Raw genomic sequence first — 6,634 nt, forward strand, 5'->3', positions numbered from 1 at the left:
AGGTGTGGGTGTGGGACCACATGGTGTGTATCTTCCATCAAACCCGTTAATCGTGTGTAACTAACAGGATGAAAAGATAGAAATATCAGCAATATTTAAATAAAAAAATCAGCAAGCAACACCATGTGAACTTAGCAGCTTTGAGAGTAATTTTATATTCTTCCCATGGGTGTGGCCCGTGTGAGATTTTAATCAGGTATATTTTCTCTATCTATCATCCAATGAATGGCTCTCAAATAATGGACGGAGTGGATTTTACATATACAAACATGGTGGACCCCACGTAGCTTGGTTGTTTTAAACGTTGCGTAAAACAGAGGTGTTGCGTACGACTCCGGTCTCTATTACGCAGCCCACATCACATGACACGTGGCATGCATATGTAGCAATTGGTGTTGTTGATATGGTCACCATGCCCTGCTCTAACTGTAAGGGGATCTTCTTGTGGTAGCCACCTGATTGGTGTCCTGTAAAAAGCAGCGGTTTAGATGCAACAGTCCACGTTCAACCAGCAAAACTCATAATAAATGAAGGCTGTCTAATCTCTGCAAGTGCTAGCCATAGCCTGTTAAAGTTTATTGGTTAATCTCGATGGGTCCCTTTACTTAGTCATCATTAAATTCAGTTTTTTTTTTTTCGGTCCATGAGATAAATAGAGTTGTAACTACCTATAAATTAATAAACCTTTGCTTTTAGCCTCGCCTAGAAAATGTATTCTAGGATATAAAAAATGTTTAGATTTTTTTTTAATTCATATGCCTTGACATTTTATTTCTTTTACCTTCTGCCTGATGACGTGGGGATAGACTTGATGAGATCGAGGATAACTACTTCGAAGCTTCCCTAGATTCCTTACATAGGCCTTTTGATTTCACGGAAAAGAAAGCAAGAAGAATGGAAATAAATTCTAATAAATTTATAATTTATTTAATGAATGAAAATAACAAATTTACAAGATATGAATACCAAGCATTTAAAGAGAAATTAGAAGCAAATTATAACTAACTATAAATAATAGACTTATTATTTATAAACGATTGTGGTCGTGAGGTCTTCTAGTGCGTAAGGTTTTCGGCCAAAAATAGTAAATGTCCTGTTTGGCTTCACCCCGATTGTGGTTTTGCGAGGTTCTCATCTGCCTTGTGAGGGACTCTTACAGAATCCATGTCAAACCGTTAGGTAAAGTCACTCTCACACGTGTACGAGATGCACGAAGCGTTTGTGATTAGTCCACCACATGATCTATTGACACATGCCTACATAACAACATGCTCACCACATATATTTAGAACAAGACACAAGCTAAATGACGTGTTTCTTTCTCATCGCAAGTGTCTTCTGTCCCAAGTGCAAAAGGTGGGACGTTTGCCACGTGTTGTGTTTGGCTCGTGTTCCTCAACCTGTTATTATCTGAGCGAAGTGACTCAGGTCACTTTGGACTCTTTAGGAAATGGTACGAACCATGATAAGTGAAGATGGCGTGTGGCCATCTCAACACCACGATCGTTGTGGCTTCCCACCGCAGATGTTTACAGGAATTTGGCTTGGCAATAGTGGGTGTGCTGATAAAGATCTCTCAATGTCGCTATGTTTATGATGTAGAACGGGGCATAAATGCATTGTTACAATTGGACCAACATAAGCTTAAATAGAGGCAATAGTAGTCTATCAAAATTGGGCTGAGTGGCATGACACAACGAAGCTCTCCATGAATACAGTTTGAAAATATTCATTATAAGCCAGGAGAATTTATTGATTGTTTGAAATATGAATCATAAATTGACCATAACTTTTGAGTAATATATATAGATATATATATATATTACAGAATGCATGACATATTAATCGTCTTGTTCAAAATTTTGGTTTTCAATTTTTTTTTTTTTTTTTTATAGTAATTTCGATTTTCATTGTATCTTGGTACTTTTAAAGTTTTTAATTTTTTATATTTTTAAAAATTACTTATAATCATGTTAGACTCTCACAATAAATCTCATCTAAGCTTTGTATTTTAAATAATTTAGATTGTAGAAGAGTTTTACTATTTTCAATAACCTTTAATAAGGATTAGAATTTTGCTATTTAAGTAATTTTGAATTAAAATTTTATTTTATTTTTATTAGTAGTGTAATTGAGAAATCATAAACATTACGTATTATTTAATAAAATATTTAATTTTTATATTCTTATTATTTCTTGTAGATTCAAAGTTTTAATCATTTTGAGAAGATAGTGATCTCCCTATTTTACTTGTACACGTTCTTCGTGACATCAACCCGTTAATTTAATAGCCAGTCGAACAGATGAACCTTCCAAGATATTTATATATCTGTCTCGTGATGTAGCATATAATTCTTTTACTATTATTGAATTAATTGTCGTAATCTTCCCTCTTTCAGTTGTCACAACCTTGGACAATTTCAAGGACGGACGAATGGATGAACGGATGGACGGATGGATTGAAAAGCATAAACTACTCTCACATGCTATGGAAATCCCAGGCAATTTCAACGTTTAATGGATGGATGACAGCCACCGCTTCTAAGTCAATCATCCCAATTATCTGTCTCGACTCCCAATCATTTCAATTCGTTGCAGTAGTACAGGCTTTGGCCTGATCTGATCATCTGGACCACCCTCACAAACTGGGTTTGAATTTAATCAAGAAGAAATGATGCAGACTAATGATGTGCCCAGTAATTTGGATTCAAGACTAGGTGTGGCAATGGCCAAGGCGGCCTGCCCGCCCCAGCCAGCCTGACCAGGATTTGAACTGGGCTTGGACCTACTAGCTTTGCCCATTGGCTAAGCTGGGCCTGGGGCATCCACTGTGGACTCAGGTCATTTTAGTTAGACTGGACGAATAGAACTGGGCGTCCAGTCGAGTCGGACCAAGTTATGCCTGACCCAACTCCATCCGGTTTTGAAATAGGCCTGATCCGAACACAACTCGACTCGGTGCCGAGTAGAGCATGCGTGACCCGATCGAGTTCGGGTCTGGCCTGGACTACTCTGGACTGAGCTCAACCCGATCACAAGTACTGAGTTGGGTCGGGTGCAACAGATATCCACGAGCTGAAATCTCAACTCAAAACCTAGGTGTACTTGCTAGAATTGCAGCCTCTCCATCAGCTGCATGGCATCTCAGATTTGAAACGTAAAATCTGAGTTTTTTTTATTTTATAGCATATGTGTAGGAGTCTAGTTAGTACCAAGTTGGATTTTGGGTAAAGTCAAATCAAGTTACCAGGTGAGCTGAACTCGACTCGATTTGAGTTTGGATTGGACGAAATCTACTTGGTTCGGATCGACTCACTCACTCGATTCATATCGAGTCAGGTCTGAATGAGTTGGATGAGTCAAGTTTGCCGAGTCGAGTCATCCCGTGCCCAGCTCTATACATACATGTGTTATATTTTATAAATATATCCATTTCCTGATTAGGTAACAAATGCATTTTGAAGGCAGACCATTGGTTTCCTTCCTCTCATTGTCTATTTCTTTTTTGCATGTGTGGCCAACTAGATCAACGGATGGATTTAAAGTCACTAAGTCCGAAAAACCTCTCATGGGCCACCCTACAATCATCACACTGATCAGATAAATATCAACCATTTGATCAATGGCTTTTAATATTGGGGTATCAAGATTAATTGTTTACACGAAATAGATCCAATCAACAATTTGATTCATCTATTTGTTAGGGCCCATCATGGGTGGCATCTGACCCTAAAGATTCACTTTTGTTAGACAACCATAGCCATCCCAACGGTGTATTTTTTGCAAGGTAGCCCTTGAAACCTGTAAGCAGTGCGCTGGAGTATCTCTCTTATACATATTATTTATATTCAATTATTAATATGTAAACTAACTTATAATCAGTTACTAATAATAATTCGTTCTTTTTTAATTGGTAGAATTATAAAACAATTGGAGGTGGGATCCATTGCCAGGATGGAGAATCAGCTAATTCTACAATACTTTGCATGTGGGACCTACTATGGTGGGTACAATATATATTCCCTCCAACTTGTCTAAAAGGGTGGTTTAGGCCTATTCAACAATTAGAAGGACCACCAATTGAATTATAATATCTTTAGGTGGTTGTCCATTATTTTATATGGTGTGGCCCACCCAATAAGAAGAATCAGTGATGGGAGCCATTGATTTTTTAATTTTTTTTTGTTGCTCTTAATTCATCCATGGATAGTGATGACGCTATTATCTTGTGATTACTCTTTAATGATGATCCTCACCTTCGATTTTTAGAGATGAAGGCAAGCAACTGAAATTTTTATCTTCGTTGCTCTTAATTCATCAAATGTACAGTAATGAAGCTATCATACCGTAATTACTTTTTGATGATGATCCTCACCTTGGATTTTTAGAGTACAAGCCATTGGTAATTTCTTTTCGTTGCTGTTAATTCATCTCAGGATAGTGATGAAGGTATTACCACGTAATTATAGTTGAATGCTAGCAATTGAAATTTTCTTTTCTTTGCTCCTAATTCATCCATGGATTGTTCTGGCAACAACCATCATTTTTAGTTTTTATTTTTAGATTGTTGTTGTTGTTGTTACATCCAAACGTTTATTCTACAACAAAAACAACCAGATTTCAATGTTGAGATGTACCCTGACCAAACGTTTATTTACATCTTCGGTGGTTGAAAATGGTTGAAAATAGGCATAGAACATATGTTCAAAAAAATGGATAAAAATAATGGGTAGGATTGTCTAATGGGTGAGATTTTTCTAAAAATAAGCCATCTGTGATAGAGAAAACTAAATGGACGGTCAAGATGGATATGCAAACCTGCTGGTTTACTGTGGGGAGAGTACTCTAGCTTAGTAATCCTTGGGCTGGTTTTCATTCATGTTAGGACCGAGGGTGGGAGAAGGCCGAGGACCATCCTTATGTTAGTACCGATGATGGGAAAGGCCCGGGACCCAACTGATCACGGAACCAACCAACCATCCATGGACCAGAGAGGATGGGCCATGTTAAAAATTGCGCCAGCAGACGGGATGATCCTAGCGATCTAATCATTGATTGCAGATGGACGGTTTAAAGGGGAAAAGATCAATGGTAATTAAGTAACAGATGAAATTCCATTAATTGGACGGCTGTGATTATGATCTTAAAATGACCTTTTCGCACTCTGAATTTTCCTAAACCATCCCTTGACAAGGTGGGCCACACATAGGCAAGACATTTAAAAGAATGATGGCCTAAGGTCTCACATGCATGTATTGCCTAACTGATGATGAGTGTACGGCATATCAGCAGAGAATAAAACACATCTATAGATGAGGTTGGGCCACTGGTTAGGCTCAAATGACTAAGCCCAACCCCAACTTGAAATTGATTGGCCCATACATGACAGGCCCAAACATGGCCCAAAGGCCCAACTAATAGGTCGAAGCTCGCTGGGCTGGGTGGGCCACACCTAACAACATCTGATCAATCTCAATGTTTTATTGCTAGTGTTTTTCATATAAAATCCACTCCGTCCATCAGGTGACCCTTGTTGTGTGTTTACTGTACATGCTAAAAAAAACTCACGTGGACCGTAGGGAAAATGTAAAATAATGTCTAAAACACTAAATTCAGGTGGTGAGCCCACCTGAGTTTTGGATGCGTTGGGAGTGTCAGTTCCCTGCTGAGGTGCAGTTGATGAACGGCTTAGATGGAATATACGCCCCATGGTGAACCCCACACAAACATATACCCCATTTTACCCCGTGTAGTCTGCCGGAGCTGTCCATAGGGAAGATTTCTCGCTCCAAGGTCTATCGTGATGGAGTGGATTTCACAAATAGAACACAGTGGGCCCACAAAGCTCATGTGTTGCCCCCGTGTACAACATGCGTTCCAAAGGAGGCAGGTCTGTTTGGTAGGCCATATGGAATTGCATTTAGTCAGCTGCAAATTCTATTCAATATTCAATGTTTGGAAGCAACAGGAAAAGTTAGATTAATTCTAGTATCATGTGGGCCTTATTTTATCCATGCTGTCTATTCATATGTGTTCTTTGTGTGTGACAATTAACTTGCATGTGTGTATATGTGACCGACATTAGTTATGAAATATGGTCAACTGATTAAAGTTTTATAGTCCAAACACAGGCCTCACTTACTGCAGTGTATTTCTGAGATATGGAATAAGATGGTCCAAATACCTTAGCATCATGGAATTATTGAGCAATAATGAGTAATTCCTTAATTCCATCTAATTAATGCAATTTCATATCATTTAATCCCCTGGATTTATCAGGTCAGGGTAACAGCTTAGTGGGTGAGTCTGTGACCCATGGGGTTGACCTTGATGTATGTGTTTTGAGTTGGGATCTTCTGTTATCTGTTCAACAGGGATTTCCTGTTACCCTAATCCTCATTGGTCCACGTCATCACTCACTTAAAAAAAAAAAATCAAAATAAAGCTTCGGACGCCAAACCATTAGGGTAACAGGAAATCCCTGTTGACCAGATAACAGAGGATCGGGACTCATTGTGTTGTATATCCCCTTATATCTATCACTTGTTTCCGCTCAATTTAAAAATGGTACCAAAAATAAAGTAAATCTAAATCTCAAATGAAGCACATCACAGAAAACAATATTGATCGAACA

The sequence above is a fragment of the Magnolia sinica genome, chromosome 18 (genome assembly GCF_029962835.1).
Source record: "Magnolia sinica isolate HGM2019 chromosome 18, MsV1, whole genome shotgun sequence".
NCBI classification, from domain to species: Eukaryota; Viridiplantae; Streptophyta; class Magnoliopsida; order Magnoliales; family Magnoliaceae; genus Magnolia; species Magnolia sinica.